The sequence below is a fragment of the Acomys russatus genome, chromosome 21 (assembly GCF_903995435.1).
Source record: "Acomys russatus chromosome 21, mAcoRus1.1, whole genome shotgun sequence".
In the NCBI taxonomy this organism is placed as follows: domain Eukaryota; kingdom Metazoa; phylum Chordata; class Mammalia; order Rodentia; family Muridae; genus Acomys; species Acomys russatus.
Genome location: NC_067157.1, coordinates 21364873 through 21377838, shown reverse-complemented (window position 1 = coordinate 21377838; position 12966 = coordinate 21364873). Strand labels below are relative to the sequence as shown.

The 12966-nt window shown below is 38.8% G+C and overlaps 1 non-coding gene across 1 annotated transcript; it reads right to left on the bottom strand.

Moving 5' to 3' along the window:
- Positions 1-1215: 1215 nt before the first annotated feature.
- Positions 1216-1317, bottom strand: LOC127205450 (U6 spliceosomal RNA). Its single transcript, XR_007832658.1, has one exon. It is a non-coding gene; the product is annotated as a U6 spliceosomal RNA (small nuclear RNA).
- Between the last annotated feature and the right edge of the window lie 11649 nt (positions 1318-12966).

The following is a 12966-nucleotide window of genomic DNA, read 5'->3' as shown; positions in this document are numbered from 1 at the left end:
CCTAGGAGGAAGCTTCTTAATCTACAATATTTGGGAGTTTTACTGAGTTCTTTAAAATTTGATATTCCCTGTGCTCATTTGTCATTGAGTCTGCACTGTGTTCTTGAATGACACTGTTGGAGAGTGGTATTTCATTTCCAGACCGGGCTAAAGCATCCTAAGATACGTAGTGCAGTTTGACTTGTTCAGTTGAATGTTTGCCAGTGGCAGGGCTTTTGATACTCCCAGCATGCTTTTCACTCCTTGTCAAGTTTTCCAGCCACACTTAAGAGAGTGGGATGTTTTGAAGGTCCAAGACCAGCGACAAGCAAGGTCTCTGCAAGGTTTTAGAAAGAATGAGAAACAACTTGATGAGAAATTTCTTTCATTACATACAATTGGAGTGGAGAAAATGGCACTTTGATACAGCTGTCCTGAAAAGACACTTTTCACTTTCGTTTCTCTGACGGTCCCCATGGCCAAAGAACAAAAAATATTCCTAAGATAAAAAATTGCCATGTAGGATGGGATCATAATTAATACAGAAGTCTGGAACTTCTCTCTGTATTAGCAGAATGCCATCATTTGAGGGAACACAGTATACATATTAGAACACACACATACACACACACAATTGCATTTTAGTTGATATTAAAATTTTTTGCATAAATAAATCTTCAAGTATTACATAATGTTTTCGTGACAAGTGTGAGCCCAAAAGTGTCTTGGATCAAGTTGGTGATGGTTTGGCTCTTGCATCTGTGTAGATATGTAATCCATGGTACTGGCTTCAATTAATGCAGTAACTTTGCAGGACTTAGCAAGGATGGAAAAGAGAAATCAGGACCAAAAAAGTAGGTTTCAGGTGTGTAAATGTTTTATCTTCACTATGAAAGCTGAATATTTTTGGACACTGATCTGTCCCAGCTGAGAATATTCATGGCAGCTGACTCTAAGTGTCACATGGCTGATGAACTGTAGGGTTTGAATGGAAGAGGTGGGACAGGGAATGATCCGCACACCAGGATGAAAAGCAGAAATTTTAGTAGGACCTTCAGAGAGTTCCAATGGGTCAGGGTTATCCTACCTGCCCCCTCTTTCTTTTCTGAGCTCTCAGCCTGATGTTTATCATTTGGTATCAACACTTTGATGTCAAAATTCACATGTCAGCTATTTCTATATATGAGACCTTTCCATCTTCATGCTCTTGTTGTTGGTTTTATTTGCTATTATTTTAAAACTTGGGAACATTTCACAAGTCCGCATCACCCTTGTGCAGGGGCCATGTTAATCTTCTTTGTATCATTAAACTTTAGCGTATGGGTTTGTAAAGCAAGCATTAGTTCTTAAAAATTTTTTAAAGGGGAAGTAACCATTTAATAGCACACGGATAGGTGTTATAAAATATGTCAGTTATGCATAGCAGGTGGACAATGACCTCACGTTTGATAAACTAAGAGGTATATATACATGGGCACACAAAATCTTGGGCTTTTATATAACAAAATATGAATATGAGTATTTCTAAGAATTATAGTTAAATCCATTGCCTTTGTGGTTTTTTAAACAGAGTCCATTCTGAAACAAATAAACTTTAATATGATTTTTAATTCCTAGAGCCAAACCCATGCTGTTTTGACATCTTACAGTGTAGAAGAACATACTTTAGATATGAAAGCGCTGCCTATCTGTTAAATTGAATTAATATAAGTAAAAGTTCAAAATCTTGGCGATACATTTCTGATTAATAAGTCCAGGAAAACATCAGAAAATACCAGGAGAATGACCAAGCAATGTAGAAAGGCTTACAATAAATGGTACACTTGAATAAATGTACAAGAAGGACTTCTAATTAGGTTCAGAAAAAGACAGCTTTCAAAGGAAAAAAAACTTCTAGCTATGCAGACTCTCCACTAAGATTGTCTTAACTGTAGCAATGGCAGGTCCCATATTGAACTTGTGAGCAAAACTGTTTCTTTTCTAAAGATTTTAGAGACTGAGATTTCCCAGAGGCTGTTGAATTGTAGCTTTTTAAAAACTTGCATTTTCTGCATTCTGATCAAATAGACATCATGTACTTACACTGACTCATCACCATGCTGTGCCATGTGGCCTTCTGTAAGTTCCCCTGATTTGAGTCAACTAGGTTTTTTCCCCTTATATGTGGTCATGCTATATTCTTTTTTTTTCCTTTCAGTTCATTTTTATTATTTTGTTTTTGTTTTTTAAATTTTTTATTAATTTATTCTTGTTGCATCTCAATGGTTATCCCATCCCTTGTGTCCTCGCATTCTTCCCTCCCTCCCCCCATTTTCCCATTATTCCCCTCCCCTATGACTGTTTCTGAGGGGGATTTCTTCCCCCTGTATACCTGGTGGCACTCAGAGGAAGGATAGCAGGTTACCAAGAAGAGACTTTATACCCTATGGTCATGCTATATTCTATATAGCAATTGTTTACAAACAAATTGTGTTTATAATATTGCTTAGTTTGGTTTCATGCATGAGACGGACCTAGGCTCCTCCACATATGTAACAGATATGTAGCTTGGTCTTCAGGTGGGACTCTGCTGCCTGTCTTTGTATTCCTTTCCCCTTACTGGGCTGCCTTGTCTAGCCACAATAGAAGATGTGCCTGGTCCTATTGGAACTTGATATGCCAAGGCTGATATTCATGGAAGGCCTCCCCTTTCCTGAGGAGAAATAAGGGTGGAAGTGTGAGGAAGAGGGGAGGTGGGAAGAGGAGGCTGGGAAAGGAGGAGGGAGAGGAAGCCATGATTGGGATGTAAAATAAATAAATTAATTTTAAAAAGTGGGAAGCTGCTAACTTGCACTCCCTGTATTCTCAGGTGATTAATTTCATTCCTTCTCAAGTCTCTGATGGAGTTGAAGACCAGATAGTTCAGTTTTACAATTAAGCTCACTCATTTAGGGGTTAAGACATTCTTAGACCTAGATAGATGTTTTGAGTTGATAATGATGAGATATGATAGATATTGATTTACATTCAGAATTTTAGATGCACTGAGATAGAAAAGATGTAACATTTGTATAATTCCTGATTGTTTCACGGTTCTTCTTGCTGTAGGTAGTTTATTGTACATATGTGTAATAATATAAATGCATATGTAAAAAATTTAAAAATTAATAAAAAAACCAGAAAAACAAAGAAAAAAAAAAAAAAAAAAAAAAAAGAAAAACTAAATCATTAAAACCTTTTAAAAAGTAGAATATGATAAGGGATTATGTGCTAAGAAAATGCCTAAGAAAAGCTGGAAATTTGAACTGAGGTTCTGGTTGAATGAACTGTAGAAATTCTTATGTACTTTCCTCCAGCATTTTGGTAAATGGTAAATAAAAAGCATTGTCCTGGAAACATTTAATAATAATAAATAATAATAATAATATAATCATTAATGTTAAAATATTATTTTGGAGGGGATATGTGTACCTCAGCACATATGTTGAAGTAAGACTGCAGCTTTGTGGAGTAAGGCCTCCCCTTTCCCCTTTACATGGGTGTTGAGGATTGAACTTAGGTCACTAGACTTGCTCAGCAAGACCCTTTAGTCACTGATCCATTTCATTTGCTTGAGACTTCTTCAATTTTCTGCATTTTAAGTGCACATTAGAAGCAATAATACATTTTTACAAATGGTATAATGAATGCCATAAAGCTGGCATGTGTTCAAATTAGGATTTAAGTGCATTGTTTAACAGGTTTCTATGTTTGAGGCTGTGAGCTCTTTTATGTTGCTAACTGGTGTGCTTGTTCCATACTGAAAGGCATCCCTGATGTAAGAAAAACTAACTAGAACTCATCTATAAACAGAAGTGGAAAGAGACATGACTTTTGTAATTGTATCCACTTTTTAGTCATAAAGGCATGCCTTGCTTTGGTATGTTTGGGAAACTCTTCAAGACATACTTAAATGTTCTGTGAAGACAATTTTGAGGATGGAAAACACTTAAATACACAAGATTATAGCTATTATTTGACTCTCAACACTGCTTTTCCCAAGAGCTATTCTGGGCTCCAAACATTCACTATCCTTCTGTTGTCCATTTCTGCCTTTGCTGAGCCATGACTATAAGCTGGCCAACAGCTTTTTGTCCCTTAGAATAAACTAGTATAGTTTAACAGTGGCCCAGCCAAAGAAACCATGAAACAGACAAATATTTTCAAGTGTGTAGCTTGTCACCGCCTTCACCATTAATTCTTCCCAATTTTTGAGGAAATAAAATCTCACTGTTGCTACAACAGTGGTCTGTTAGGAATGTAAGTAAAGCAGGAAACAACAAAGAAGAAAACAAAACACAACTTCAAAATACTACCATCTTAAAATAACCCTTATTAGCTCCGTGTAAATATTTTCTTGACATTTATCTATACCTCCTTGTGAATACACAAACCTTGCTTCACTAAAGTTCATGAACATGGCGATAATTGTATTAAATGAGATCATATGATAAAATGCATGTTGTAGAGTATTAACTCAAGGGAACAGGGGTGCCGTGTCTTCTTACATGAAGTACATGTAAGCTTTTCGTTTTCCTTCCATTAAGTCAATCCGAACCATTGGCTATCTCGGCCAGCATTCTCCCTCCACTGCTCAGAAACTTAAGTGAGCTCTAGATCATCTCTAATAAGTTGGTACCCATGGCATGATTATACCTGGCAAAACTAAGCTGAAAAGGAAACCTGTTTAGTTGGTTTATAAACAAATGCTTATATAAATGAAGTATTCCTTGAGTTTATGGATGACAGTAATTATTAAAAATATTTTATTAGAGTGAATGTGTTATATTACTAGCAATTTTGTTGTTATTTCTCATGAAGACGAGATGTGAGGCAGCTAACCTTCATCCTGTTTTGCTTGCTGAAGAACTCTGTGATACACAAGGAATGTGGACTTACTTCACTAATAGACCTAGGTAGGAGAGGCTACATGCCTATACCATATTTGTTTCTGAAAACTCAAAACACGAGCCTGTTCTTAATCAAACTGACGAACTTGTATGTTTTTGCTGTTGCTGTTTTCTTATTTTTCTAATTTGCTTTTAGAGCGTAGTGACATACTTTACCCGAGAACATCTTAACAAGGTAATTTTTCTAGGAGTATAAGATCAGTATTAATAGTGGGTTTAGAGAGTCTGGCTAGTTATCTAGTCTTTCCTGGTTTTGTAAAGTTTTCATTATTAGGTATTTCATATTTTTTGACTCATCATGAAATCGCTAAAAATGTCACAAATTATGGGAAAATATTGGTAGGGTAACTTTTCCAAAACGGCAAAAAGTGGTTTGCAACCCGAGCTTAGTTCATCATACTCACGTTTATAGTAGGATAATAAAAATCTCGAGTAGTATATTTTTGGTAGAAACAGAATCATCTGAATTCCTATAGATTGGTTTCACTGAAGTGCTATCTTCAGCACACATACTTAATATGCAGAATCTTCCCTGTGCAGAAAGGATGCTGCCATAACAACGGTTAATTGATCATTAGAAAGCATGTTTTGCCTGTGGTGTATTTCTGGAAAAAAAAAAAAACCACTCAGTAAGAGGCAATTCCTTCATTGGCTGCACTATGAAATAGTCAAATAAGATATTATGAACCCAGCCGCACGATACTGACGTGGGGTATTTTGGAAACAGAAGGCATTCTGGATTTGAACAGCTTTCTCCAGGATCTTGAATCATTATATAATCTTGTAATCATGAAATTTTCTCACATCTACTTAAAAAACAAAACAAAACAAAACTTGACTATTTTCTCTGCATTAATTAAGATTTTAGTAGGTTCTACTGGGAAATTACATAAATTTTGCACGTTTGTGCATAATCTAAGTTCTGACACAATCTTACAAATCATCCAGTTCACCCTCGGATAGAGTTCACTGACATTCTAAGTATGTACATTTGTTTTGACTACATGCCTAGCTCATTGTATAAAGAGGAACTCTGGTACCCACGATTTAATCACTCCCCCTTGGTGGGACAGCCTTGTGGGCACATAGAGGAAGGGGATGCAGCTTATTCAGATGAGACCTGATAGGCTGTGGTCAGATAGTGGGTGAGGAGCCCCACCTCCCTTGTCAGAGGTCTAGGGGAAGGGAATAGGGCAGAAGAGGAAGGAAGGCTGGTGGGGGATAACAATTGGGATGGAATGTGAATTACTTATAATAAAAAAGAGGTTCTATAAAGATGTTTTCAGATTCACACTGACGTTCCTTCTTTAAACTTCAATGGTATCAAAACCCATTGTAATCTCTTGAGAGACATCATAGTGGCCCTCTTGCTGTACTGTATTTTCTCAGGAGCCTGGAGTGTTTATAGGTACCAGGACATGTATATCACATGACCTATCTCTGACAGTGATTTTCAACCTGTGGCTCATGACCCTTTTCAGGGTGCACATATCAGATATCCTGCATATAATATATTTACATTACAGCTCATAAGAGTATTAAAATTATAGTTATGAATTAGTGACAAAATAATGTTATGACTGGAAGTCATCACACCATGAGGAACTGTATGAAAAGGTATCAAACTGTATGAAAGGGAGGTTGAAGACAACTGTTATAGAGCAACAAAACATGAAGAAGGAGGAGGAGGAGGAAGAGGAGGAGGAGGAGGAGACAACACTGACAGTGTAACTTCTGAATCCCATGGATCGAAACCATCCAATACAATAGCAGCAGAAAGCCTGGCTTTAATGCTCATGATTTGGGTGAATTGTTAAGAAATTAAAAACCCACAAACAGAGCCTTTTCTTCATGGTTTGACTTTCTACAGAATGAATTACATCTTACCACGGTGTGTGGTTTTACCGTATAGCCTAAGAGCTATGTGTGGCAGTGCTGAGAGCTGGTAAAACTCATTTAATTCAGTGGAGGAACTGCCCTCAGAGTCACTGGAGTCCTGAGTGCTTGCAAGAGTAAGTTGGTAGGGCAGACCATTGCTACTGTCTAGCTCTCCATTTCAAAATGTGACATCATCCTTCCGTATTCAACCTTGCCTCCTGATGACACCCACTGTCATGTCCTCACTTGAATCTGAAACGATGGGATCACTCAGTTTGGGCTTTCAGACTCAAACCGTATGAGTTAAATAAGCCTCATCATAAAGTCACTGAGCTTCAAAAATTTTGGTATGGCAATGAAAGAAGAGCTGCCACAGAAAACTGGTACCCAGAAGTTGGGCCATTTCTGTAACTACACCTGGAAACATAAGGTTAAGTTTTCAGTGACAGGCAGGGTACAAATGAATTGGATGAGGTAAGCAAGAAAACTTCTGCGATGCTGCAAATGAAGTAACATGAGCAAAGTTTGAGGATTCAGAGAATGAGGAGACCAGGGAATTGGTCCGAGACAGAAATAAAACTTAGTGATAACTTAGCTATATTGTGTCGTAGCCCAGAGCTTTACCAAATTGAAATTAGGAATGATGGGTGATTGACCTGGCAAAGGATCCTTTGGAACAGCAGCACTTGGCCAATAGCACAGCTGTTATTTGTCATGTGTCGTCTGACAGTGAGTGAGTCCTGGGAACCAAAGGTAAAGAACAAAGATTTAGAAAACTTCAAACCATGATGGTGAGCATCCAGCCATTCATGTTATAGATAATGAAGCCATGTGCTAATTGCACAAGGCAGTCAGGAAAAGGCCCTGAGGTCAGGGTATATATCTTCAAGCCCACCCCTCCCATCACATGCTCAGAGAACTGGAAGGGAAACTAGGTTCGTGGTACTCTAGGATAGTCTCTTTCTGCTCACTTCCCAGAGACATTTTTCTAGGCTCAGCTAGTGCTGCAGGTCTGCCGCTCTTCAAAAATGCCCAGCCATCATCCATACTAGCAGCACACTTTGTGATGTACACATGGCACCTGTTCTGCATGTATGCATATCTCAAGACTTAGTGTCTCAGTGGCCCCTTCTGCATTTTCAAGGAAATCCTGAGAGCATCAGGTAGAAAGTGATTCATGTAGGAAATATCCAATGGACCATACCTAATGAAGCTATGGGAGTGTAGCCACAGTAGGGACTCTGGTAGAGACCAACAACATGGCATACTTGCCTTGGAGAGCTGCCCTCCTCCCCAATCAGTCTCCGTGTAGCCATATAGACTGTGACTCAGAAAGTAGAATCCTCTGCACAGGTTCAGTGTCTAGCTCGGTTCATGACCTGATTGCTCACTTACGGGTTAACTAGTTTATAAAGGTTACCTTTTAAAAATAGATTTTAAATTAACTAATGCTTTAACAAAAAGGAAATAACATTATTTTCATTCAGATAAATGCTCTTTACTTCTAGAGTTTATAAAGATCCCTTTAAAATAAGAGATTTAAAAAAAGTACCAAGTACTTAACTCAGGTTCTTATTTATATGGTTCGTTTAACCTTGGCAAACATTTCACAGCTTGCTTTCTAATTGCATAAATTGGAGCTTTGTTCAGTGTTGTGTGAGACTTTCATCCATGAGATGCAACGCAAACATCAGTTCACCCAAGATAGGGAACCAACAACTGTGCAAAGCAATGACTACAACTTGGCAAAAGGATACCTTGACTGGGGTTCTTTATAGGTATGTAAGTGAGAAGTTATTTCTAGCAGCATGGACAACCCAAAGGCAGCTGCATCACCAAGAGCACATCCCAGCATAAATGATGATAGACGAAAGCTGTCAGGCCCAGGAGATCTCCACATGACAAGCAGGAGGCAGCTCAGCTAGTCAGAGATCTTCTGGGTAGCTCCCTGAACTTGCTTACTGGAGCTACTACCCTGAAGAGGGGCCCTGTTAATCTTATTTGGTTCAGGGATGTTTTGATATGAGTCTTATAGAACTCCCCTCTCCTTTCTGGAGGGCCTATTTCAATCTGGAACTCTCTGGACCCCAAGGCGCCTCTCTCCAGTGTGGAATGTTGTAACACAGAGGAAATTGCTGCCCAGAATTCAAATTCTAATTTGTCTGGGATTGGTGAGCTCCATGGGTCAACCACAGTCCTCTATAGCTTTGATTTTCCTATGCTCTTTTTCACCTATCTTTTGAGTTATTGACAATTTTACTATTCTCAGAGAGCCTGTAGATGTTATATTTTAGGTTTTCTTAAGTGTTCCAATCCATTTGGTTTTTTGTTATGTCAGAGAATTTTCATGTTGGCTTTGACTATCTTTTCTGTATTGTTGTTGAATGTGGGACATCATATGCACTAGTTTCTCAGAAAGATCATCTTTTCCTTCCCTGTCTCACATTTGACATATGTGATTGAATGCTCAGTCCATTTTGCTAATATGCACTTGATGCCTGATGTCTGCTATATATCTGTGGCTTTATGTTTATAACTTATTTATTGGTGTAAAAGGTCGTTTTTAGTTTGTTTCTTTGTCTTTGGGATTTATTTTTTACATTTTATTTTGATACTTGTTTTAGCTTAAGTTCTTTTATCAAATTTATGCTCTTGTTACGTTCTTTAATAGCAATACATCTTTATGAAGAATGACCTTTTATTGGAATTATATTTTGCCCAAATAAACTCTTTGTTTGGCTTTTGCGTGCCATGTTAGTCCCTGAGTTTTTTTTTTTTTAAACAACTTTTGTATTTGTGGAGTGTGTATGTATGCATGTGTGTATTTGCCTTAGGCCAAATAAAAGCAGATTTGAGCAGTGTGTTTCTAGGGGCCTGATTCAGAGAATGGAGTATACAGTTCGCTTATATTACCTTATCTGAGACATTTCTCCCTGCAAGTTGATAATACAGCCATGATATTGGGGTCCCTGGGGTTCTAGTCATTTATTTTTAGATTAGGGTGATAAGCAGGAAGACTCAAGAAAGATGAGATCTCAAGGCTTGAATGAATGACGCACTGGCCAAGAGCCTAAGACCAATATCTGATGACACATTTTCTGGCTCCTTATTTCTCTGTGGGATTTAAGGCATTGGTGAGGAATCCCAGAATATGATTTTTCTCTTTCTGTGTCACAGCAGTGGAGGAGCTAGCTAAAGGTCTCCTTTTTCTAGCCAAGGACCTTTCTCTTGTCAGTTTATAACCCGCCTCCATTATCCTCCTCCTCACCCCACCTCCATACTCCAATCAGCATTGGTTTCGAAATGGAATTGTAAGAGCAAATCCTACAATGACAGTGAGTGGCTCAGTAGGTGAAGGGACTAAGGCACTTGTCAGGAAACCCTGACAACCTGCCTTTGATGACCCCAAACTCACACAATAGATCTCAAGAAGGCATTTAGTCTGCAGGTGGTCCTCCAACCTTCACATATACGTGGTGTCACGGATTTCCACATATACATTTATCACGCTTGTGCGTGCACGTGAATAAAAGTAATAATAGAGAAATCAATTTTTTGGCCTATTTCTTTCTTTTTTTATTTTTAAAAATTTTTTTTATTAATTTATTCTTGTTACATCTCAATGTTTATCCCATCCCTTGTATCCTCCCATTCTTCCCTCCCTCCCATTTTCCCATTATTCCCCTCCCCTATGACTGTTCCTGAGGGGGATTTCCTCCCCCTGTATATGCTCATAGGGTATCAAGTCTCTTCCTGGCAACCTGCTGTCCTTCCTCTGCATGCCACCAGGTCTCCCCCTCCAGGGGACATGGTCAAATGTGAGGCACCAGAGTACGTGAGAAAGTCATATCCCACTCTCCACTCAACTGTGGAGAATGTTCTGACCATTGGCTAGATCTGGGTAGGGGCTTAAAGTTTACCGCCTGTATTGTCCTTAGTTTGAGCGGGACCCCTGGGCCCAAATCTGTCTATCATAATGTTCTACTTGTAGGTTTCTAGGACCCACTGGATCCTTCTACTTTGCTATTCTCCCATGCTTCTCTCATTTAGAGTCCCAATAGGATGTCCTCCCCTCTGTCCCAGTTTCCTGGTAAGTGAAGACTTTCGTGGGACATGCTCCTTGGGCTAGTGTCCAGATATAAGTGAGTATATACCATTTGATTCTTCCTGCTTCTGGGTTAACTCACTTATTATGATCATTTCTAGCTCAATCCATTTATCCACAAATTTTGGGAATTCCTTGTTTTTAATAGCTGAGTAGTATTCCATAGTGTAAATGTACCACAGTTTCTTTATCCATTCTTCTACTGAGGGACACTTAGGCTGTTTCCATGTTCTGGCTATTATGAATAAGGCTGCTATGAATAAGGTTGAGCAAATTTTCTTGTTGTGTGCTGGAGCATCTTCTAGGTATATTCCAAGGAGTGGAATAGCTGGGTCTTGAGGAAGCCCTATTCCCATTTTTCTGAGATAGCACCAGATAGATTTCCAAAGTGGCTGTACTAGTTTGCATTCCCACCAGCAATGAAGGAGTGTTCCTCTCTCCCCGCATCCCCGTCAGCATGTGGTGTCACTTGAATTTTTGACCTTAGCCATTCTGATGGGTGTAAGATGGAATCTCAGAGTTGTTTTGATTTGATTTTGGCCTATTTCTAAAGGAAAATTATAGAAGTTTCATTTTATTTTGTGTGCCCGTTGCTTCTTTATTCTGAAATAGGAAATCTAGTCTCATGGAAATAGCGACTTTAAATGTCACAGTAGAATGCATACCAACCACTTGGAAATGACCACATGCTCAATTTAGTTAATTTTCTAAGGAATGTTGATGACTTAATACTTTGTTGGGCCTGTCCTGAACTATTTATACATCCATGCACAAACAGGTAACTTCAATGCTCGGTAGGAATGCCACTTCGTTATCAATTAAAATTGAGATCTGAGTTATTTTTAATTGTTATGCTCTTTTAGGCCATTGCTACCTATTTTCATACCTTAGAATATTTTTTCATTTATAGCCTTTAAGCAGCACTTTGATAAACTAACAGTGACACACACCAGTAGTCCCAGGTATTTGAAGGGCTGAAACAAGAGGGTGGATTATTAAGACCAAGATAAATAACACATAGACTCTGTCTTAAAGAAGACACCAAGAGATACAAACAAAACAAAAAACCAAAAACCTCAAACAATGAAAGAGACAGTGAGAAAAATGACAAAATGACAAAAATGACTATGATTTGGTAAATATTGAAGAAAGACACTTGCAGATGGGAAGCCTTTCTTATTCCATTGCAGCGTTGGAGGAGTAGGCTGGGCCTCTGCTCCTTGCTAACGGTTTAACTGACCGACTCTGGGTTAGGCTGGAGCTCCATCCTCACTTTCACTTTTGAAGTTTTGTCACTCACATCCAGATTGCAGAAGAGTATGGGGCTGCAAGTCAAATGTCCAGTGTTTCGTTTATGTAAATACTGATGTTATACAAAGCTTAGGAGAAACCAGTCATTGGGGCAGGGTTGGAGGGGGAGAGTCCATCACCATGTCATATGCAGGTTTGGATCTGATTTGTTTTATGTCTGAGGAAATGAAGTTTATGACATGATAATAAAGTACTTCCATGGCTTTGAGGAGCAGCATACTGGAGCATGTGATTCCTACCTGTTGAGAATGTGACATATTATGAAGAAAGAACAGCGTACGTGGCAACTTTAATGAGGAGCATTCCAAGTTAAAGCGGGTACAAATGCCTTCTGCCCAGCTTTGGTCCTGTAGGATATATGTGGATGGATGGAACACGAGAAGATTGACTCTGCCCGCATTAGTTCCCTCTTTCCTGCCTCCTGCCACACTGTAAACCACTAACACTCATTCCCGGCTCTACTTGTAGATGAGTCTCTCACATGTATTTTTTCCCGTTTTCTAGTGTAACTGACACTCACAGTGCCCATCCCCATTCTAGGTAAGCCCATGTCTGTACTCTCTCACACGGTGTGGAAGAAACCATTTCTTCTTTCTGTTCTCACATGGAGCATTTCTTAACCCATCATCAGAGCTTTTACACAATAGTTGCGTTCTTTCAACTTAAGACTTAAAAGCACTAAAAGCTGCTATTTGCCAACTCAACCAGTCTTACATCCTGGATAGTGGTTATGTGTTGAGTTACTATGGCTACCTTTCATTGCTT